A 25,278-nucleotide genomic window follows, 5' to 3' on the forward strand; every position below is an offset into this window, starting at 1 on the left:
TGTCAAATTCACGTTATATCATTTCTCTTTCAATAACTGATAGAATAATAAGCAGACAAAAAATGGATGAAGATACATAAGACTTGAACCACACTATAAACCAATTTGACCTAATTGGTCAAAATTTGAGAATATTATACCCAACAACTGCAGAATATATATTCTTTTCAAATGGATATGAAACATCACCAGAATAGGTCGTATTTTGGACCATAAATAATTTTGGATAAATGTCAAAGGTTTAAAATCAAAAGGAGTGTGTTTCTTAACCACATGGGAACCAAGAGGGAAGTCAACGACAAAAAGATTATCAGATAAACTGTTCAGAAATTAATCTACCTAATATATGGGTTTAAAAAGAAATCACAAGAGACATTAGAAAATGCTTTTAACTGAATGATAATGAAAATACAACGAATAAAAAAATTTAGGATGGCTCATGCTTGTAATCCCAGGGCTTTAGGAGGCTAAGGTGGGAGGATCGCTTGAGTCCAGGAGTTCAAGACCAGCCTGGGCAACGTAGTGACACCCTGTCTCTACCAAAAAAAAAAAAAAAAAAGAAATTAGTTGGCACAGTGGTACATGCCTGTGGTCCTAGCTACTTGGAAGGCTAAGACAAGAGGATCATTTGAGCCCAAGAGTTTGAGGCTGCAGTGAGCCATGATCATGCCACTGCTATCCAGCCTAGGCAACAGAGCGTGACCTTGTCAAAAAAAAAAACCAAATTTTTAAAAAGAAGGAAGATTTAAAGCCAGTAGTTTAGTTATACCCCAAGAAGCTAGAAAGAGAGGAATAAGCTAAACCACAGAAAAGTTGAAAGAAGAAAATAAAGGGACGGGCATGGTAGCTCATGCTTGTAATCCCAGCACTTTGGGAGGCCGAGGCAGGTTGGGTCACCTGAGGTCAGGAGTCTGAGACCAGCCTGGCTAACATGGTGAAACCCCATCTCTACTAAAAATACAAAAATTAGCCAGGCATGGTCGTGGGCGCCTGTAATCCCAAGTACACCGGAGGCTGAGGCAGGAGAATTGCTTGAACCCTGGAGGTGGAGGTTGCAATGAACCGAGATCACGCCACTGCACTCCAGCTTGGGCGACGGAGTGAAATTCTGTCTCCAAAAAAAAGTATTATGAAAAATGTATCATTAGATGCTATTGGCTGCAGTTAACAGAAAGCATAAAAGCATAATTTGGATTTTTTTTGTTGTTTTTTTTTGAGACAAAGTCTCACTCTGTTGCCCAGGCTGGAGTGCAGTTGTGCAATCATAGCCCACTACAGCCTTGAACTCCTGGGCTCAGGTGACCCTCCTGCCTCAGCCTCTTGAGTAACTAGGACTACAAATGTGAGCTGCCTGTCTTTTTTTTTTTCTGGTAGAGATGGGGTCTCACTATGTTTCTTAGATTTCCCGGGTTAAACAAAACAAGACTCCCACATTGAGCCCGGCCAAGACAGTGATTCTGATTTATCTGCCTCTCTAAGACCTTTCTACTTGGTCTTCTTTCTGAATTGACAGACTTTTCTCAGTCCCTGGGTGACAGGCAGAACTTCTGTAACTGACTCAATAAATTGTGTTATCCTTCAAGTAAGACCTGGTCTACAGGATACAACTCCAACAGGTAACAATACCTACCCATATGCACCCACAACATCCACACAACAGACATTACACATACCTCACAATGGTGGGTCCTTCTGCAAACATCTCGCGCAAAAATATGAGACCATGAGGTGTATTTGCTCAGATGTTCTCTGCTGTTGTCTTAATGGTGTTTCAGTAACAAGTCACCCTGAAACAGTGGTTTGAAAAGTAGCAAAAGTTGATTTTGACTGTGAGTCTGGAGTTAACAGGATCAGCTGAGCAGTCCTTGCTTAGTGTTCCTTATGAGGTCGTAACCCATGACTGCCTGGGGCTGGGGTTAACTTGAAAGGTTCTTTAGTCACATCTGGCACCCTGACTGGGGAGATGGAACAGCTGGGGCTCCCCAGGCATCTCTCTGTGTCTGTCTTCTGCCTTTCCATCGGTGGCCTCTCTAGCACGGCCGCCTCAGCACAGCCGGATTCCCGACATGGCACCTGAGGCCTTCAGCCACGGGCGGCCTGCGAACCTCTGCATCTGCTCTTCAGTATCCCATGGATGGAAAGAGGAAAGGAAACTTGTGAATGCTCAGGTTAACGGGACGGTGGAGACCATGGCAGTTGAAAATCCACATAATGAATTTGAAAGCCTTCAGCGAGGCATCCAGTGTATACGATGTGAGGCATCTGCGTCGTCGGGTTTTCATATTGACATGCTACTTTTTGAGGCATGAGCCCCGACTTCTCCTGGCAGGTTTGGAACGGGGTAAATCTGGGCCCCCTGAGTATTTAGGAGCTGACGATGACCACAGGGGGAGGCAAGATGGGAAGTGGTGTGGGCTCCAGCTGCCTGAATCTCACTCCCAGCTCAGCACTATCTCTGTGGCCTCTCAAGGAAATTTCTCAAACCCTCTTAGTCTCCTTTCTCTCCACTGAAAAATGAGGGTCATGGTAGCACCTACCTCATGGTTTTCATGAGGAATACATTAGGTATCTCATCAAATTACTTAGAACATTTTTATCACAGAGTAATGCCCCCAAAACTGTTAGTTATTATTAACATTTGTTTAAGATCTTAAAATTTTTGCCATGAAGCATAGGATTTTTATTGACAAGATTTTGGCCTAATGTTCCCAACTTTCAGAAAGCATTGATGTGAGTATCCATGAGTAGACACGAATAGAGAGAAGAATAAAAATGTTCAGATCGGTTCGACACAAAGACAATTCTCCTTTAGCAATTATGAGGCTATAAAAAGAATGAGAGCAGCATTAGTCTTCTCAACACATTTCCAAAACAAGTTGGCTCAAGGATAAATTACAGTACAGACAAGTACTAAGTACCCTGGAAGCTAGCTCCTTTGCACATCCCTATGAAAGTTTCAGGGCTGAATGCATTTTTTGGCAGCAAGAAAATCTGCCAAGCAGGAGTGTGAAAATTGGAATTACCAAGACTGGAATAAAAGCAAACACATTTCACCATTTTAAGGAGGCATCAAGGTTGAGCTTTGCAGCTATTGTCCTGTATAAAAGAAAATACCAGCCCCTGGCTAGAAAAAAATGGAACGTAATTATGTTATGATGAGCTGGGGGGAAATGGAAAAGGAAAATTGTAATGCAAAGCATGATGGATGCTGTTTTGTCGATCTGAACTGCTGGAATGCAGCAGTGGAGCGAAGCGGCATAACGACTCTTTCTTCACTTCCAATTTGGCAGGCAGAAAAGCAGCAACACACCACATCATTTTGTATTTTTTTTTTCTTGTCAGGTTTGTAGAATGGCTCGTAGGGTCATCGGTAATGAAAATAAAAGGGATATACCACTCTGAGGCAAAAAGCCATAGTTCTCTTGAGTAGAGGTTTCCTGTTGCTTATTTAGATTTTGAAAATTACATGGAGGTCTTCTCTTAAGGTCATTTACACGATGGCAAACTATCCATCTTTGAGAACATGGCTTCTAGGTAGTATGGATTTATTTACATCAAGTCAGGGCTAATCACATTTTAAATCATGATTTATTTCACAGTCGGGAAGACTCAACTCAAAGCATTAATCAAGGAGACTCAATTTGCTGTTTGTTTTTCTGCAGCGGGTACAGTCTAGTGGTCTGGTTTTGTGGCAAGTTAATGGGTGTTCTTCACAGAGTAGAAGATGTAGTCTGTTTTATGCACTCTGTGAATTAATATATTTTCTGCTAATAATCTTACAACTGAATCAGAAATCTGAGTGATGATTCAGATATTTTAAACAAATTATTTGAAGCACATGCTTTAAATTTTAATTAATGGGGGATTAATCATTTCTAATTTAACTGATAACTAATAACCATGGATATATGGAGAATATATTTGTCATGCCACATTAAACAAAAACAAGTAATATCCCAAATAAGGGGGTATCTGAACCATTTTTATTTAACAGAAATAACAAACAAACATATATTAAATTTGCAGGTTTAAAGAGTAACTTTGAAGTCAAGCACGTGGGGTGAATTGGCAGCTAAAAGACTGAGGCACAGAGAACAGTTAGGACATTATTTCAATGGTCCAGGAACAAGTTAAGGAGCACCTGAGCCCAGGCAGTGGCAGTCAGTTGGAAGCAACAGGACAGCCTTGATGGACAAAGAAGAAAGATGTCAGAGTAGTGCAGGTGGTGAGCGCTGGAAGAAGTCTTTGTATTTAAGACTGGATGGGATGTAAGACTGCATTCAGACTAAACTTTGTGTCTAATATCATTTTTCTTCATAACAGCTTCTACTGCACTTAAAACTGAACTCATTATTATGACAGTACTTGAGGATTCTGAGTGTCCAGTGCCCGTTGTTAATACAGTCTTTACTGAGTGCTTCTCCCCCTTCATGCGAGGTCTTTTATCAGTTCATTTAGAATGGTAGACTTTTTAAAAAATCATATAATCATAGTTTTATTGACTCTTTGCATATAAATTACTCATACTTTATATGTATACAAAATGCATTTGCATATAAAACATGGCTGGGAGAAATTAAAGATCTACATAAATGGAAAAATATACTTATGAGTTGGGAGACTTGATGCAAGTTAAAATGTCAGTTCTCCCAAAATTGATCTGTAGATTTAATCTGATCCCAATCAAAGACTAGTAGACTCTTTTGGCAAAAATGGATGAATTCTAAAGCTAGAATTAGTGAATTCTTTTTTTTTTTTTTTTTTGGAAACAGAGTCTCACTCTGTTGCTCAGGCTGGAGTGGGTGGTGCAATCCCGGCTCACTGCAACCTCTGCTTCCTGGGTTCAAGCAATTCTCATGCTTCAATCTCCCAAGTAGCTGGGATTATAAATGTGCACCTCCATGCCCAGCTAATATTTTGTGTTTTTAGTAAAGATGGGGTTTTGCTATGTTGACCAGGCTGATCTCAAACTCCTGGCCTCAGGTGATGCTCCTGCCTTGGCCTCCCAAAGCTGAAAGACTCACACAATCTGATGTCAGGATCTCCTACAAAGCTAAGTAATCAGGAGACAGCATGGTATTGGTGTAGGCATGAACAAATAGATTATTGGAATAGACCAAAGTCCAGAAATAGACTCACGCATAGTCAATGAATTTTTCAACAAGTGACACTGGGATCCGATTTTGAAAAATAGGCAAAAGACTTAGACACTTCAAAAAGAATAAATACAAATGACCAACAAGCCCATGAGGAAATGCTCACTTCATTAGTTGCCAGAGAAATGCAGTTTGAAACCACAATAAGGCTCCATTCTACACCCAACAGAATGACTAATATTAAAAAGACCTACAAAACCATGTTGACAAGGATGTGCAGCAACTAGAACTCTCATAAATGTTTTGTGGGAGTTCTAGTTGCTCCACGTAAATGTCATAAATGTCTTATACCATCAAATGGCATAACCACTTTGGAAAACTGATGGTTTCCTAAAAGGTAAATATATATCTACCCAGAGATTCCACTTGTAGGTTTTGCCCAAGTGAAACAAAAATATATGTTCACAATAAGACACACACAAAATAGTAAAAAACTTGAAACAACGCAAATGTCCAGCAATAGAGGAATAGACAATTTGCAGCAGATCTATACGATAGACTACTAATCAGTAACAGAAAAGAACAAACTACCAACATATACAACAAACTACTGATGTTGTGAATCTAAAAAATACTATGTTTAGCAAAATAAGCCAGACACAAAAGAGCACACCTTGTATGATTCCATGTATATGAAGTTCTAGAATAGGCAGAATGATCTATAGTAACAGTATCAGAAAAGTGGTTGCTTGGAGTGGGAGGGTTGACTGGAAATGGGCACAAGTGAATTCCTGGGGTGATCAAGACATTCTGTACCTTGATTGAGTGTTGGTTACATGGGTATAGATATTTGTCAAAATGTGTTCAATTGCTCACTAAGATCTGCACATTTTACTGTATGTAAAATTTACCTCAATTTAAAAAAATGCAAAATTCCCCAAGGAATCATAGTTGCTTCTAATATTTACATATAAAATGTCTTTAGAAGTCTTCTAGTCAAAATCTCGCATTACTAATTTAGGGAGCACTAATACAATTCCATGTATAAAAACTAAGAAAATGTGGGTGTGGCCGAGGCTGTTATTTCAAGGAAATTTTGTAAATGTTGTTAGTAATCATTTGTAAGTATATGTCAATATCTTCCATTTGGCTGGTGAGAAACCTTAAAATCTCACTTCTCCCAGCCAGTATTTCCAGGGTGTAGTAAGGGAGCAGGACTTAGAATTCTCTTGGTCATTGCTGACTTTTTAAGTCCCTGCTTCCACTGATCTTTTGATCTGTGTTCTAGAACACAGATCTAGATTTTGCTTTCTTTGCTTTGTCCACACTGCTTCTTTTCTTAGGGCAATACTCATAAAACCAGCATGATGATTTCACTTTTCCAAAGACCACTGATTCAAGGTCCAATGCAGAGACTCTTTGATGAAATGTTAAGCAGTGGGGCAGTTTAATATTGCAGCGTAGCACATTGAATCATAAACATACTTCCGTGGAGCTTTTATTGTCTTTTTTCTCCTTTTTTTGAGACAGGGTCTCGCTGTCACCCAGGCTGGAGTGCAGTGACGTGATCTTGGCTCACTGCAACCTCTGCCTCCCAGGTTCAAGTGATCCTTCCACATCAGCCTCCCGAGTAGGTGGGATTACAAGTACACACCACCATGCCCAGCTAATTTTTTGTATTTTTAGTAGAGACACGGTTTTGCCATGTTGCCCAGGCTAGTCTTGAACTCCTAAGCTCAAGCCATCCTCCCACCTTGGCCTTCCAAAGTGCTAGGATTACAGGCGTGAGCCACCATGCCCAGCCTCATTTTTTACATTTGATACCCAATCTCTGGCCACATAGCTGGGCCCCCTCTTCTCTACTTTGAATATTTTTCCCATCTCTTCTTTAGCTTGCGGTAATTCCCAATGCTCCTTCTTATTTCGTGGTTTCTCTTTTCACTAATCTGGGATAGGCTCTGAGATCTGACTTTCAACATATCAAATAGTCCACTAAGGTATTTTGCTGAGACCCCTGAAAGGAATTTTAAGCTAATAAATATCCTCCTCTTCATGTACTCCTATACGAGGTAATACAGAGCATTCTCACAAAGACCTTCCCATTTGAAGGAGAATGGGTGGAGAGTGTGAATAATGCAGCTCTGGGGAGAAAGAAGGAAAACTTTGAGAATGGAAAATCTCAAAGAAAAGAGGCCAGAAGGACTTTCTAGGATTCTTTCCTATGTGGAGACAATGACTTACAGCCCATAGGAGTGGAGCACACCCTGTGAGGGTGGGTGTTCCAGACATGACAGTGATGAATGTTCAGAAGAGACAGTAGGGTCCTGCCCCCAGCGGGCTCAACACCCCACCCCATGCCTTCAAGTCACTTGAAATTTAGTAAAAGGCAACTCTTACTCTACATATTGGGGCTCAGGGGGAAGACAAATGAGTGTCAGATTAAGTGGACAAATATCAAGGAGAGACTTCTCCATGCAAGAGCAGAGTAAAAAGGAGATCCGGGCAGATGTGAATCATCAGAAGCATGTGTAAGATAAAAAGAAATGGCACACAAATATGAAAGCCCATAACAACAAAAATGCATACAGTATTGCATAGAAATAACAAAAAATTCAATCTGCACGAAAATACAATCTAAAAAACAGAAGTAAATTCCAAGTGTGTTTCATGATATGAAAGAACTAAAAAGAAGTATATGAACTGAATAAACTAGCTTAATGCTGCAGTGAAATAGAATAAGCAGAGACGAGAAGGAAAGCTGCAGAGAAAAGGAACAATAAAGAAATTTCAAACACAGTTAGGGATTAATAAATAACACAGGAAGGGCAAGAAATCGAATAGACATGGCTGGGAAAAAAAATCCTGATAGAGAAAAGGTTTCAGAAAATCACAGTAATCGCAGAGGAGAAATACCAGGAGACTAAAGCAATTAAGGAAAAGATGACAGATTTGAAGGGATAACGACATAAGGATAATTAGAGTTCTGCAAATACGGAACCCAAGACATTGACCAGAAAGAATATTCACAGATAAAAATGAGTAAAATATCCCTGTAATGGAGGAAAAATAAAACCCGTTTAAAGGGGTACAGTGTTTGAGGGAAAACAGAACAATCAATACCTTTAACCTGGTTAAGCTACTAAACTTTAAGACTAAAGACAGAATTCTTCAGGCATTCAGGTAGATAAACAAGTAATTTATAAGGGACAAAAATCAGCCTTGGATTTCTCTACAGCAGCATTCAATGCCAGTAAACATTGCAGTAGAGTAATACTGGTAATGTTCTGAGGGGCAGAAAGTGAGATTCAAGTAATTATAGCCAGCCAAAGCGTTCTTCAATAGAAAGGAAACAGGAAGTCATACTCAAACATGGAAGAATCTAAGAAATATCACATATGGCACTTGTTTAAAAATGACTTGACTATAAATAGAACCAATGATGAGATTAAATTTTCTCATTAATAATAGTGGATAAAATGCAATTAAAAAGAGAAGGCCATTGCTATGTCATATAATCACAGAAATAGTAAACTCATGAACACAACAAAAACTAAGCAACTGGGCTGGGTGCAGTGGCTCATACCTGTAATCCCAATACTTTGGGAGGCCAAGGCGGGCAGATCACTTGAGATCAGGAGTTTGAGACCAGCCTGGCCAACCGTGGCGAAACCCCGTCTCTGCTAAAAATAAAAAAATTGGCTGGGCATGGTGGCACATGCCTGTAGTCCCAGCTACTTGGGAGGCTGAGGCAGGAGAATCACACGAATCCAGGAGGTGAAGATTGCAGTGAGCCGGATTGCATCATTGCACTCCAGCCTGGATGACAGAGCAAGACTCCATCAAAAAGACAAAAACCAAAACAAAAAATTCAGCAACTGGAGAATGTTTATTGAACTAAGTGTAAATGTTATAAAACTTGACAAAATAGAAAATTAAATATAGCTAATAAAAATGTTCGTGAAGAAAACAAGTGTAAGAATATAATTTCACATTTCATAGCAGAGAATCAATAGTTTTGGGGTCTTTTTTTTTTTTTTTTGAAATTGACAGCAGTGAAGAGAGGTGACTTGTTCCATCAAATGCTAAAACATTAAAATGCCTCTACAGAAATTAAAACAATGTGCTACTGAAGGAAGAATGGGCAACTAATTCACTGGAACAGAATGGAGTCTGTAAACCAACCTATGTTTATATGGGAATTGGGTGTACATAAGGTATGTCATGTTAAATCAATGGGATTATTTAATAAGTTATTTTAGAAAAAAGTCTAGATGTTAAAAATAAGATAATATCTCAGAACATATAACACAAGAAACCCTTAATATTTTAAAATTATAAGAGTTTAAAAAGGGGAAATAAAAGAAAAAGTAAAAAGAAATTATAAGCAGTTTCTGAGTAGGTAAAGGACTTTATCATATGACACGTTATCATACGAAGAAGAAGAAAAATAAAATGGTGTTAAAAGTGACTACTTGAAATTTTAAATGTTTGTATGTTAAAAACCACCAGAAAAATGATTAAAATTAAATACGGACTGGGGAAGTTTTGCATCATATACAAAATTGACAACTAATATCTTCCATATGTGAATAACTTCTACAATTCAGTAAGAAAATGAAGGAATAGGCCAGGCACGGTGTCTTATGCCTGTAACCCCAGAACTTTGGAAGGCTGAAGCAGGTGGATCACCTGAGCTTAGGAGTTCGAGACCAGCCTCCACAAAAAAAAAAAAAAAAAAAATTAGCCAGGTGCTGTGGCACATGCCTGTAATCCCAGCTATTTGGGAGGCTGAGGCTCAAGAATCACTTCAACCCAGGAGGTGGAGGCTGCAGTGAGCCTAGGTGGTGCCACTGCACTCCAGCCTGGACGACAGAGCAAGACCCTGTCTCCAAAAAAAAAAAAAAAGAAAATGAATGAACAGATCAGTAACAAAAAGAAGGAACAACAATAGTTTCTTTTACTTGAAGATAAATGCATATTTAAAAATACCAGCGAACCACCTTGGCTAACACAGTGAAACCCCGTCTCTACTAAAAATACAAAAAATTAGCCGGGCGCAGTGGCGGGCGCCTGTAGTCCCAGCTACTTGGGAGGCTGAGGCAGGAGAATGGCGTGAACCTGGGAGGCGGAGCTTGCAGTGAGCCGAGATCGCGCCACTGCACTCCAACCTGGGCGACAGAGCAAGACTCTGTCTCAAAAAAAGAAAACAAACAACAACAACAACAACAACAACAAAACCTGTGAAATACCAGGTCTGTTTAGTTTTATTCCATGATTTTTTTTTAAATTGGATAAAACACAAGGTAGGTGAAGTTTCAGGCAATAGGCACTACAAAGTAGCATAACTTTTTTTATTGTTTTTGTCGTTTTGAGACAGAATTTCGATCTTGTCGCCTAGGCTGGAGTGCAGTGGCGCCATCTCGGCTTACCGCAACCTCCACCTGCGGGGGTTCAAGCGATTCTCCTGTCTCAGCCTCACAACTAAGTGGGACTACAGGTGCCTGCCACCACGCCTGCCTAATTTTTGTATTTTTAGTAGAGACGGGGTTTCATCGTATCAGTCAGGCTGGTCTCAGACTCCTGACCTCAGGTGATCTGCCCGCCTCGGCCTCCCAGAGTGCTGAGATTACAGGCGTGAGCCATCAAGTCCAGCCATTAGCACAATATTCTGGGGGGAAACAATATGGCAGTTTATTGTATCAAAACCTTAAAAAGTCCGGACGCGGTGGCTCATGCCTGTAATCGCAGCACTTTGGAAGGCCGAGGCAGGCGAATCACGTGAGGTCGGGAGTTCGAGACCAGCCTGACCAACATGGAAAACCCCCATCTCTACTAATAAGACAAAATTAGCGGGGAGTGGTGGCACATGCCTGTAATCCCAGCTACTTGGGAGGCTGAGGCAGGAGAATCGTTTGAACCATGGAGGTGGAGGTTGCAGTGAGCCGAGATTGCACCATTGCACTCCAGCCTGGGCAACAAGAGTGAAACTTCATTTAAAAAAAAAAAAAAACCTTAAAAACTATACAGACCCTTTATGCAACAATTTTACCTTCAGGAATTTATCCTAAAGAAATAGTTGCTGAGGCAAGAGGATCACTTGAGGCTAGGAATTCAAGACCAGCCTGGGTAACATAGAGAGACCCCATCTCTACAAAAAATCAAATAAATTATCTGGGCAATTATCCAAACATGGCAGTGCATGCCTGTGGTCCCAGCTACTGTGAAGGCTGAGGTGGGAGGATTGCTTGAGCCCAGCATTTGAGGCTGCAGTGTACTATGATAGCACCACTGCACAATACTCAATTATTTGTTATTTTTCAGATTTTTGCCAGTCTGATAGTTGAGAAATATCAGAATTACATTTTCTTCTCTATGGATCCACTCATACCACTTAGTGTATTCATTTATTCAATAAATATTTATTCAAACATTTATTGAACATCTACTATGTACAAGGACGCTGTTCTCTTCTAGGCTTTTGGGCTATATCCATTACAACAGAGATGAAGGTCCCTGCCTTCTTACAAAAAGCTTATAAAATAACAGCAATGTTAAAGTGTTTTAAACTGACTTTTATTTATACCTTTATCTCAAGAGATGCAAGCTACTGTTGATGAAGTGGAAAAGGTTTTTTATGATAGCTGACTATATGGTATCATAAGATGGACACTGAACTTGGAATTAGGAAACTTGGACCTGAGCCTGAGCCTTGCCTTTCACTAGCTGTGTAATGTTAAGTAATTCACTTAAATATCACTTGGTTTTATTTTGCCATAAAGTGGGGGGTATTGGACCAGATGGTTTGGGCAGTTCTTCTGCTCTATTAGGATGTGGCTCTATGTTAAACTGTTGTACCCCGAGACCAAAATGATTAAACTAAGATGTGACCCCAAAAGATATGTAAATGAGTTGCCCACTGATGAGAAATAAAGACCCATTTGAAGGTGAGGGATCTTGATTTGAACCTCAAAGTCATTAACAGTACAAATGCTACCTTCCTATGTTTCTCCTGTGCTGTGGGTCACACTGCCTCTTATCTGAGAGGGTCAGCTTCTGAGGACTGTCTGTGACCAGGGTCTGTTTCATCACTACTATGCTTTACTTCAATGAGACAAAGGTATCGAATATATTTTCAAATGTGAAATGAAAGAAAGCAAAAAATTATTTTTGATATAAAATAATGTTTTATTTCCAAAAAATTCTCCTACATGGTTTTTTAAATGTAAAATCTTCTAGTCATTTTTGTAAAATTAAACAAGATACAGTTTACACACAGCTTTTCCTGGAGGTGATAACTCTGCTCAGAGGCTGTATGATTTGGCCAGATATTGCCAAACTCCCCTCCATGGCGGGCAGTAGTATTTTGCACTCACACCAGCGATGTCTTAGTGTGCCTGTCTCCCCACAGCCTCACCACAGCATGCATTGGTTTCCTAGTGTAGTTTCAATTTGCACCACTCGTGTGATGACCAAGGTTGAGGTTCCAGACCCTTTTTGTTGGTTCCTTATTAGATCACTTCGGATGGAGATGGGGAGTTTTACTTGCTCTAACGGGGGATCTTGGCCTAGTGTAATAACTCATAGGTGGGCCTGATGCAGACCAGTGTGCAGGTGAGTAATACTTTGGATCCTGAAGAGTCATAGAGAATTATGGTTTTGTTCATGCTGCTTTTTGGGGAGTGGGTTGGAATACTTTTGCTTTTTCTTCCCATCTTACCATGAACAAATTCTCCAATCCTTTGAGGCACACCTCAACTCTCACTCCCTCCATTTAAACTCCTCATCACCCCTTTCCAAATTAGTCTCTCTTTCATGAAACACTCGACCTTGACCTTTCTTACGGCTCTTACTGTTGTTCCATGGAGTCTCCTTTTCTGGACACTTCTCATCTCTCACCGGCTGTGAGCTCTGTGAGGGCTGGGGCAGCCTTTGCCTATTCAGCTGTTCCAGAGCACCCTGCATGAAGCAGGAGCTCGAACTGTTGGGGCAGGGACTGCAGAAAACAGGGAGGGGCTGAAATGTCACAGCCGTGTCTGTCTGGGGAGTCCTGTGTGGTGATAGCTGCATCTCAGGCATGCATTTGTTCTCCTAAGCAGTGAGAATATCCACTAACATCTACTGGAAACATATCATTAACTTTACAGGGGAAACCCCCTCTGAAGCAAGCAGAAAGCCCCCTGCTGGGAACGGCACACAGCATGGGGCTGAAGAGGTGTGCGAGGTTAGGAATATAGGAACTAGAAATCTGGTCTATATGGAAAATAGCAGCTCATTAGCACGTGTTAAGCATGGGCCAGGGTGGGTCCCCTGTCAATGCTGCTGGGTGTTTGGTCACTGGGCAGGACTCACCCCACTGTGACCAGGCTTGACAGGCTGTCGGCTTGGCCATCCGGTTTCCTCAATGATAAAATGACACCGTCTCTTCATTCTCACCCATGCATCTTCAAATTCCTTTTTCTTGGAACCCATATTCGGCAAGAACACCTCTGGTTTTTACTGTTTTTCAAGCAGGCTTCCCTGCCGGGAAGAAAATTTGGCAACCCGTTGACAGGAACACTGCTGTACACTTGGCTATTACATTCAGTTAAAATAAAAATAGTGCTTATTTTTTCAATTATAAAAATAATACATACTTATAATAGAAAATTGGGAAGCATTAAAAACTAGGAAGGAAGAAATAATTATCCATGACTTCACTGCCTAGAACACCTACTGTTAACATTTTAGTGGATTTCCTTCCAGTCATTTTCTATGAATATTTATGTCCTTGGATTCATTTTCTGGGTATACTCTTCACCATGCACTTTTTTTTTCTTTTCTTTTCTCTTTTTTTTTTTTTGAGATGGAGTCTTGCTCTGCAGCCCAGGCTGGTGTGCAGTGGTGCAATCTCGGCTCACTGTAACCTCTGCCTCCCAGGTTCAAGTGATTCTCCTGCCCTAGCCTCCTGGGTAGCTGGGATTACAGGAGCCCGCCCCCACACCTGGCTAATTTTTGTAGTAGAGACGGGGCTTCACCATGTTGGCCAGGATGGTCTCAAACTCCTGACCTCAAGGGATCTGCCTGCCTCTTACACTTTTAACTTCAAGTTGTAGCATGAGCATTTGTCCAGAATGGATAAACTTTGGAGATATTTAGTATCTGGCATTTTACATAAATTCTTCAGACATCAGTACAATGAAAAGTATTTCTATTCACAACAATAGAGACTCATTGTAACAAAAAAGCAAAGATCGCAGGAATATGTAATTTAGAAAGCAAGTTCCTTGTACTCCTTCCTCCCCAGATATAATCACCATTATTGGTTAAGGTTTTCTTTACATATATTAATATTTATATATGTAAATGAATGAGCAATTTTTTATTTTTCTTAATGGTTACATTATGAAGTCATCAGAAGATAGGGAAGTATGCAGAATAAAATGGGGACTGCTCCCGGATTCCCAACCTCGGCCTCCACTCCCTTCTCTAGAGGAAATAACAGTGAAGGATTTGAAAAGTATTCTTCCAGCTGTGTTCCAAGGCCTTTACGCACATATGTACACACGCTGATATGTGTTGTTGATGCACATATTCCTTCCATGCTGTGGCTGTGTGTATTCCTTTGCATGTTGTCAATGGCTGCTTTTGCACTGGAGGAGCAGAGTTAAGTATGTGTCACAGAGACTGTGCTGCTCTCAAAGCCACATGACCTTCGCCACCTGGTTTTATGCCCATGAATGTGTTACTTTACATGGCAAAGTGCCTTTGCAGATTAATTAAGGTAGATGGACTTTAAAACAGGGAAGTTATCCTGGGTTTTGAGAGTGGGTCCAGTGAAATCACATGGGCCTTCACAAGCGGAAGAGGCAGGCAGAGAGATTTGAGGCCTGGAGGGCTTGTGCTTGAGGGGCCAGTGGTGGGAAGCAGGGCTCTCAGTCCTATAGCCACAAGGAGCTGGCTTCTGTCCACAGCCTGAATGGTTCTTCCCCAGAGCCTCCACACAAGAGCCCAGCCAACCAATACCTTGATTTCAGGCACGTGAGACCTAGAGCAGAGAATCCAGCCATGCTGTGCCATCTTTCTGACCTGGAGGATGGAGAGAAAAGAGATCGTGTTGTTTTAAGTCACTGTGTTTGTAGTGATTTGTTATGCAGTGTAGAAAACTAATACAGGTTTGTTTGTTTACTATTGTAGATGTTACTATCTGGCTCTTTACAGGCAAGGTGCTGGGTTCCCTTATTTCCTTTTTAAGGGCTTCTGAACACTCCATGGTGTATTTCTATCGTAATTTATTCGACCACTAGAGGACAAAAGTTTTCTCAGACATCCAAGAAATACAGCAACAAAGTCTTTGTGCACATGACTAAATACCTCTTTAGGACTGATTTCTAAAACACAATTTCTTTTTTTATTTTTATTTTTTATTTCTTGAGATGGAGTCTTGCTCTGTCGCCCAGGTTGGAGTGCAATGGCATGATCTCGGCTCACTGCAGCCTCCACCTCCAGGGTTCAAGTGATTCTGGTGCCTCAGTCTCCACAGTAGCTGGGATTACAGGTGTGCGCCACCACGCCCAGCTAATTTTTATATTTTTAGTAGAGGTGAGGTTTTGCCATGTTGGCCAAATTGGTCTTAAACTCCTGACCTCAGGTGATTCACCTGCCTCGGCCTCCCAAAGTGCTGGGATTGCAGGCGTGAGCCACTGTGCCCGGTCTCGAATGATGATTTCTGATTGAAGGAGCATACTGATTTTAAATTTTGTTAGACACTGCAAAACTACCCTCCAGAGAGGTGACAGATAAGCTGAGGTGTGTGAGGTGCTGCTTAGACAGCAGGTACCAGGATGGCTGGTCAGGCTTGGGAAAGCTCTGAGACTTAGAGCCCTCCAGAAGGCTACAGAGTCCATTAACAAGGCTCTCTCATGGACCTGGAAGATGGCAGAAAGTTTGCATCAAGAGCCCTCTCTTGAAGCCTTCCAGCATCACTATCAAGTCTAAAGCAAGTCTGCAGCACAAAGTTAAGTGCTGACTGTAAGTGGATCGTTTCTGTTCACTTTAATTCATGTGATGCTCATAGCTAGTGGGTGAGGAAGGCCTTATCAGCCCTGTTTCAAACGGTATGTGCCACGTGCAGTGGTCTGTGTCCTGAAAGTGGCACAGATGAGCTTTGAACCCAGTTGCGTGAATCTAAAATCCAATCTCCACCACCCCACCAGAGGGGCAAGTCTCTCTCCTGTCCCTTCTGAAACAGCCTGCCCTTCAGAGCAGGCTTTTGCTGAGTGAGAACCGAGCTCAAGAGTGTTCCTGTTCTATTTTCTGGTTTGGATGCTGGTTGTGGAGGTGAACTCTGTGTGAGGATTCACTGGGCCGCCCCATTGGTGAATGTTTTGTATGTATACTACACTTTGATTTTTAAAATTTGCTTTAGGAAGCAAATTGAAAGACTGGATTGTCCACCTCATACAGCAAAACAAAGCATCTGCCCCCAAAGTCTGTGGTGGGAAATGATTTCCTTCTGAGACAGACAGCACCAGCAAAAAGGACTATAGCGTTCTCTTCCACCCATGTCACTAATTTTCTAACATAGACCATGCCACATGGCTGCTCTGCTCAGCAACTCCTCACTTCCTAGGCCCCAGCCCTGGCCTCTTGGCCTCTCAGTACTTTCCAACAGCCTTCCTGCCTCAGCCAGCCTTCACTTACCAGTTGCTGACCTCATGGAGCCATCATATAACTCTAGGCCTTCATCCACTTGGGATCCTCTACCCAAACACCCTAGCTTTGCTAAGAAAGTTCCAAATCTAACAGGAAACCAAGTACCTACCACAGGTTGCCACCTATGAGTGGTTGCTAAACAATGAGAACACATGGACACAAAGAGGGGAACAATAGACACCAGGGCCTACTTGAGGGCGGAGGCTGGGAGGAGGGGGAGGATCAGGAAAAATACCTATTGGATACCATACTTATTGCCTGGGTGATCTAATAATCTGTACGCCAAACCCTCATGACACAATTTACCTGTGTAACAAATTTGCACATGTACCTGTGAACCTAAAAGTTAAAAAAAAAATGTTCCAAACCTTACACAGTACCTGGTACATACTAGCCACCTGACATTTGATGACCAAATGAATGAATGAACTGTTACTCTGAGTCTAAACAGCCTTCAACAGACCCCCTCCCTACAAGCCTGTTCGTGAGCTCAGTTAGATTTCTTATATCAACTCGATCCCAAATCCTTGACCCACTGGCTTTGTTTCTTCACAATGAGGTCACATGCACCAGATAACCACCAGTTCACCTTCCCAAGGAAATCTCTTCTGGAATCTCCTGAACCACCCCAATCTGGATGGCATCACAGCTTTTCTTCTAGAATCTCTTCAACGTCATCTTGATGATACCCTTTGCGTCTCTCTACATTGGACCTACTATTTCTTGTATCCCCCATATTGTCTTCTCACTTGATTTAGTCTCTCATTTTGTTTGAGAACATCCTTCAGGAGTTTCTTGAGAAAGAATGTGTGGGACGTAAATGTTTTGAGAACTTACAACTGCAGGTGTCTTTATTTTACCCTTGCCCTCGGTTGGTAGCTTGACTGAGGAGAGAGGTCATCTGGGCAGGAGGTGGTTTTCGTGCAGAATGGAGGGCATGTTACTGCTCCTTTGCCAGCTGGGTTCTACCGTTGCTCTTTAGAAGCCCCTAAAACCTTCCCCCTCTCTCTCATTCCCTCTGTCACTGTGTGACTTCTGCACAAGCAGGCTCCCCTTCACCTTTGCCATGAGTGGAAGTTCCCAAGGCCTCCCCAGGAGCAGAGGCTGGCACCGTGCTTCCTGGGCAGAATGCAGAACCATGAGCCAAATATACCTCTTTCCTTTATCAGTTTCCCAGCTCAGGTATTCCTTTATCACTAAGAAAGACACCTATGTCATAACCTCTGGAACCTGTGATCATGTTACTTTACATGACAAAAGGGACTTGGCAAATGGGACTAAGCTAAAGATTTCAGAATTGGGAGATTATTCTGGACTATCTGGGTAGCTCAATGTGATCACAAGGATCCCAATAAGAGAAGCAGAAGGGTCAGAGAAGGAGGTGTGAGGATGGAAGCCAGGGCTAGGGTGGGGAGAGGGAGAGAGAGACATGACAATGTTAACCTGCTGGCTCTGAAGATGGAGGAAGGGGCCACGAGCCAACCAATGCTGGTGGCCAGTAGAAGCCGGAAAAGGCAAAAAATAGATTTTCCCCTGGATCCTCCAGAAAGGAGCACTGACCAGCCAACACCTGGACTTTTTTTTTTTAATTTATTTATTATTATTATACTTTAAGTTGTAGGGTACATGTGCATAACGTGCAGATTTGTTACATATGTATACTTGTGCCATGTTGAACACCTGGACTTTTAGCCTTGTGAAACTCATTTTGGATTTCTGACCTCCAGAGTTTATAAACTTACGTTGTTTTAAGGCAAAAAATGTGTAGTTCTTTTTTAATAGCAGCAATGGGAAATGAGCACAAACGCATTCTGTCATTCTGGTTCTTGATCTTTTCTTCTCTTTCTCTGTCTCTGCATGCTTGTGGGGCCTCTGTTTCCAGCGTCCTGAGGTTGCAGGATGATGTGCCTTGGTGGGTCCTTTCAATGTGGACACTCATCTTCTAGTTGCCAGAGTCCTCCCGCTCTGTCCCCATCCACCTTTGGGCTTCCTCTATTCTCTTTTTCTGAAACTCTTATTATTTGGATACTAAACCTCATGGACCAGCCCTTTCAGGTTCTTAACTTTTCTCCTTTATTTTCCAACTCTTTCTCTTTTTGTCTACCTTCTGCCCTTTTATCTTCTAAAGCTTCTTTTGAGCTTTTCATTCCAGCAATCATGATTTTAATTCCCACAAATTCTTTTTGGTTCCCTTCATGTTTATTTCTATTACATTCTGCTGTGTTTCATGGTTGCAATATCTTTTTTTTTTTTTTTTTTTTTTATCTTCCTGGGGATATTAATGACTTTTTTTAAAAAAGGCTACTTGTGAAAAGCTCTTCTCCAAATTGCCATTCTCTGTTTGTCTTTATCCTGGTCCACATCCATCTCCATTCTAGTCCCACCTTTTGTGTTAGAGCTTTTCCTCTCATGGTCTCCACGTACCAGGATACTAACACGCGTACTGGAATCTGCAGGCGTGACTGGCCTGCCAACCTGGAACTTCGCTGGAGGGTGCTGTGCTGAGTCATCCCACTGGGGTAGTCCCTGTGCTATCCCTCAAATTCCATCCAGAAAGATCCTCCAGTTTGTGGCCTCAGGGTGAAAACTTCCAAAAACTGATTGGGAAAGATGGCTAGAGACTTCAGCATCCAAAATACACATCATCTTTTACTTAGATGTGTTGGTATGACAATGCTGACCTCAGCTGTGCTGCTGTTCCCAGTGCAAAAGACTCACTTTTTATTCTCTCCCCAAAATAAACCTCTCATCTTCTGCTAGGTTGGGAGAAGAACAATCACCAAAAATGCAGAGTGGGGAGCGGGCCTGAGTGTTGGACATCTCCTTAAACAAACCTTCCTGCAGCCTCCGGGTCACCATGCTTGTCACCTCTACTGCCAGAGACATTGAGTGCCTTGAAGTCCTGGGCTCTCCGGGGATTCTGGGGGGTAATTCTGACTGAGTTTCATCTTTCTCCACCGCCAGCTCAGGGCTTGGTCTTCCTGGGACTGCCAGTTGTGTCATTTCCATGCTCCCTCTGCATTCCAGCTTCCAGGACTGTGCTGCAATGCCTCCTCTCCTTTAAAGCAAGTCTTCTATCGTCACCAGCAAGGGGCCATGGAAGGAACAGATTAGACTACTCAATCTGCTCTCTCCGCCTGGCGGACCTACCATGTGATTCACCTACAGAGAGTTGGTTTGTTTTGGGTTTTTTGTTTTGTTTTGTTTTTGTTTTTTTGAGACTGAGTTTCGCTCTTGTTGCCCAAGCTGGAGTGCAGTGGCTTGATCTCGGTTCACCACAAACTCCGCCTCCCGGGTTCAAGCGATTCTCCTGCCTCAGCCACCCGAGTAGCTGGGATTACAGGCACCCACCACCACACCTGGCTGATTTTGTACTTTTAGTAGAGATGGGGTTTCTCTATGTTGATCAGGCTGGTCTGAAACTACCGACCTCAGGAGATTCGCCTGCCTTGGCCTTCCAAAGTGCTGGGATTACAGGTGTGAGCCACCGCCCCTGGCCAAGAATTGGTTTTTAATATTTCCTTCCTCCATACAACAGAATTCTTTTCAACAATGATCATTAAACAAAGGAGTAATAATAATGTCTAGAAAAGAACTGCTGTAGATAGTGAAAATTTTCTATTAAACTTTGTATATGTAATCATGCTGGCACATATGTTAAAAAAAGGTTAAAAAGCCATGGATTAATATTTTTTAATCATAATTTTTAAAGGGGATTATTTCACTGCAGTTCACACACTGTTTCATTGTTTCACATTTTAAACAGAAATAGCTGGGCACAGTGTCTCACACCTGTAATCCCAGCACTTTGGGAGACTGAAGCAGGCGGATCACCTGAGGTCAGGGGTTCGAGACCTGCCTGGCCAACATGGTGAAACCCCATCTCTACTAAAAATACAAAAATTAACCAGGCATGGTGGCACTCGTCTATAGTCGCAGCTACTCGGGAGGCTGAGGAGAAGAATCGTTTGAACTGGAGAGGCAGAGGTTGCAGTGAGCTGAGATTGTACCACTGCACTCCAGCCTGGGCGACAGAGTGAGACTCCATCTCAAGTAAATAAACAAATAAATATTTTAAATAGGAATAAAAACTTCAAGTTACCTATAAAAGAGTAACAGAACTGAAGTAATTCAAGTTCTGTTTCTTCCCCTGCGGAATCACTGTTAGCATTGTTTATTTTGAATCTACTGCCTAAAAGCAGGAACACGTTGTGTGCAGACCATTGACAGGTTGGAAATAGGAGTTCAGAGAGAGCTTACCTGATTCCAAACTTACAAGCAATGTGTGCAGCTGTCTGCCGGCACTGGGGGCCAACTTTGTAACTGGGAGTTCTCTGAATTAACTTCCAATAGCATGCGTTGTTGATTAAAGAGTAAGAAATAAAAATGTGCTAACTCAAAGTGTGCATATACACACTGAAAATTTAGCATGTTTTATTACATATTGATTTTATATATTTCCTTAAATATACATTTATTCTATATATAAATTTGAAATACATGTATAATTTGAATGTGTGTGTGTGTTTATATATATATATATAAAATGTCTCCATTGTCGGTGCCTCCTCATCCCTGAATCTGGGGCAACTGTTTCCACTGCACTGCCCTTAGGACATATGTCACATTCTGGAAATTCTAAAAAACCATTTTTAATGAAAAATTATTTGACCACCCACTATCCTCCAGATAGCAGTAGGAAGTTTTTACCTGTTCTCTTAATATACATATTTAACGGAGTCCTCTTCTGGGTCATGTTGGCTCACTGCCACTAGGTCAGGCAAGTCCCTGTTACCAGCACCTTCAGTTTAACGCTGAAATCAAAACCCCTCCTCTGATGAAGTTCAGGAGCAGCTTCCGCTCCCATCCAGCTCCATGAGAGTGGATGATTTCCCTGGCCATATGGCAGGTGGAGGGAGTGATTAACCCCCTGTGAGGCCTCTGTGTTCCTTGGCTCTGCCGGCTCCTCCCTCCTCGAGCAGCCCGAGGCCCACCTGTGAATCTTGAGCATCTGCCGGCAGGCCCAGCCTGGTCATCAGCAGCTCTATGGCTTTTGATCTCACCCACGGAAATTCACGTTTGTGTGACTGTATTTTACAAGACAGCTGCCCCCTTACTTTTCTGCCTCAGCGTTTGCGCTTTCCTTTGCACGTTGTCACCAGTGATAAAGCTGATGCTGTCTCCAAGGGTGGGTGAAGCTGATAGCCCTCTCTCCCCTGGCTTCATCCAAGGCCCACCCACAGTGCTGGGCCTGCGTGAGCAAGGGACCCTTGCTTTTTTCTTTTTTAAATGTAGATGTGCAACTATATGTTTTATTTTCTCTACTGTCCTGGAAGAAGCAACAGGTCAGCCAGACCAGAGACCCTCTTGAATATGTAGCCTCAAGTTAACCCTCTTACAGAAAACTCAAACTCTTTCCCTTCATCATTTCATCTTTTTCTCCTACAACTTTTATTTTGACAAACTTCAAATACACCCCAAAATTAAAAGAATAATATAATGAAAAATGATATAACATGTCAATTCACCAACTGTTAACAATCTATCACATTTTATTTTAGCATTTTCTCTCTTCATATACACACACATACACACATATACATTTTAAAAACTCATTTGAAATTAAATTTCAGTCATATTCTACCTGTAAATACATCAACATGTATTTCTTAAGAGATATTCTCCTGCACAACACTCAGCAAATTTAACATTATTGATACACAGTGTTGCTTAATATATAGTTTATATTCAAATTTTCCCGATTGTACAAGCAACATCCTTTACAGATTTGTTTGATCAATAACTTAATCAAAGATGGCTTCCATTTGCTGTACTTCTTCATCGCCTTTAAGTTAGAATAGTTACCCTTCCTTTATGTGCACCTGTGTATGTGTTTCATGACATTAATATTTTTAGAGCCCAGGCTAGTTGATTTCCAGAATGCCCTGGATTTGAGTTTTCCTGAAGCTTATATGTGATTAAATTTGGGTTATATGTTCTTGAAAAGAATACCAGAGAAGTGATGCTTTGTCTCCAGTGCAACTCAACAGGTGGGACATGATGTCTCTTTGCTCCTTTATTGCCCAAATTAGGATTGCTCTGGCTGGGCATGTTGGCTCACACCTGTAATCCCAGCACTTTGGGAGGCCAAGACAGGCAGATCACTTGAGGTCAGGAGTTCGAGACCAGGCTGGCCAAAATAGTGAAACCCTGTCTTTACTAAAAATACAAAAATTAGTCAGGTGGGGTGGCACATACCTGTAATCCCAGCTACTCAGGAGGCTGAGGCAGGAGAATCACTTGAACGCGGGAGGTGGAGGTTGCAGTGAGCCAAGATCATGCCAATGCACTCCAGCCTGGGCGACAAACCAAAACTCTGTCTCAAAAAAAAAAAAATTAGGATTGATCACTTCATTAAGGTATCGGTAGAGATAGAGATGGCCCTCCCTCTTTGCAAGAAACCAGGCTTTTAAATCCTTTCTTGCATTGTAGTTTCTATCCAAGTGCTGTGCACATAGTAACTGACAGTCAAATTAGAAGAAAAGCAAACATCCGTTGGGCTTTCTCTGTTTTGTTTTTTTTTTCTTTTTTTGGAGACAGAGTCTCACTCTGTTGCCCAGGCTTGAGTGCAGTGGCACGATCTCGGCTCACTGCAAGCTCCGCCTTCCAGGTTCACGCCATTCTCCTGACTCAGCCTCCCGAGTAGCTGGGACTATAGGCACCTGCCACCACGCCCGACTAATTTTTTGTATTTTAGTGGAGACGGGGTTTCACCATGTTAGCCAGGATGGTCTTGATCCCCTGACCCCGTGGTCTGCCCACCTTGGCCTCCCAAAGTCTTTTGGGCTTTCTCTACAGGTCACATATAGTATCTCACTTAATTCTGTCAACCTGAGAGTCATCGTTATCCCCATTTTACGGATGAGGTAGTTAAGCTGAGAAAGATTAGGTGGCACCCTAAGAGGTATACTGGGAGTCAGACGCATGATCTGTTTCATTTCCCTGCCCTGCCCTAATGAGAAGTCTGTTTCCATCTCCTTAGTCTGAGGCAGTGGAAATGGTGCCTGACTTGTTTCTGTCAACTTTGGCAATGGGGCTCTGAAAACCTCCACTGGCCAGACATGGTGGAAAGTGTCTTTAAAACCATGTCAGAGCTCCTGCTTCCAAAGCACATGTTTGGGTCAGCATTCATTGATTACTTGCTAACATCAAGTAACCTCTTAAATCCTGAAAATTTTAGTGAGAAATCAGACAGTCACTAACAAGTCAGCATGTCAGAATAAATAAAGCAGAAAATTGAAGCACGTTACGTTGGCTTTCCCAAAGGCATTCTAGAGATCACTCGTAGAGCACTCAGAGGCACAAAAAGGCGGGGCTGCTCGTGGCCTCTTGGCATCCCAGCTCCCTTTCTTTCACATGGAAATAGGACCTCCCATTTTTAGCTGGGCAGATGGCTGCCCATATGGCGGCCCAGAATAAGAACTACATTTCCCAGCCTTCCTTATAGCCAGGCTCCATCCCGTCAGCACACCATGTGAGCCACATGTGAAATTCCCAGCTGCACCCATAGGGGAAAGAGGCCTGTCCTTCCTCTCCCGCTTTCATCTGGAGCGTAGAAGGTGGACGAGGTGAATATAGACTGTACTGTGAATATAGCAATGGTGGAGGTGAATAGGGATGCCTTGTGACTAGGGATATGGCTGGGTGGAACACAGATGTGCAAGGGTGAGTGGGCCCCACATGGGACCATGTGAATGAGGCCGTGTCCTGGGATGGCTAAAGGAGCTGGGGTCTCTGGCTGAAAACCCTCTTACCAGCCCTGAACTGCTCATGCCTATACTATTATGTAAGAGAAATACACATCTTTCTTTCTAAAGCCACTCTGATTTGGGAACATTGTTTAAGACAGCTGAACCCATGTCCAAACTAACACCCCAGGCCAAATCAACTTCATCTTCCCCCAACTCTCCTTGTCCACTTACACTGCCATTCTAAGCACAGCTGGCACCTCCACACATGCTTTTGCTGATGAGCCTTGCATAGGCCATCTCCCCTCTTCCCCTCTTTTCCTCTGCCTGGTAAACTCCTGCTCAACCTTCCACACTCCACCCAGATACCCACTCCTCCTGGAGCCTTCCCTACCTCCCATCCCTTGCCAGGCAGGATTCATTACTTCTTCCTCTTTGAGCCTATATGAAAGTGTCTGTAGCTCTCTTAGCATTTACCAGGCGGTGCCCTAATTATTTGCTGCTGTGTTGATCTCTCAAACTAGACTGAAGTTTCCTTAGAATCAGGGACCTGATTTTCTTCAGGTTTGAATACCCAGCACTAACTTTGTAAAAGGCACTAGGGCTGGATGAATGAACACAGATGATATAATTACATGTGTACCCATACAGATCCTCATTCGTTTAAAAAGTGTTTCCTTCTTTGCTAAGACAACACTTGTAAATAGCACACCTATTCCTCCTACAGAAACTCAATGAGCACA

At 42.2% G+C, this 25,278-nt stretch overlaps 1 long non-coding RNA gene across 1 annotated transcript; it reads right to left on the reverse strand.

The window, feature by feature from the left end:
* Positions 1-224: 224 nt before the first annotated feature.
* Positions 225-23,307, reverse strand: LOC144339345 (uncharacterized). Its single transcript, XR_013414318.1, has 3 exons — positions 23,046-23,307; positions 6,850-15,161; positions 225-457 (listed from the first exon to the last, which is right to left on the reverse strand). It is a non-coding gene; the product is annotated as an uncharacterized LOC144339345 (long non-coding RNA).
* Between the last annotated feature and the right edge of the window lie 1,971 nt (positions 23,308-25,278).

Source organism: Macaca mulatta, chromosome 2 (assembly GCF_049350105.2).
Source record: "Macaca mulatta isolate MMU2019108-1 chromosome 2, T2T-MMU8v2.0, whole genome shotgun sequence".
NCBI lineage: Eukaryota > Metazoa > Chordata > Mammalia > Primates > Cercopithecidae > Macaca > Macaca mulatta.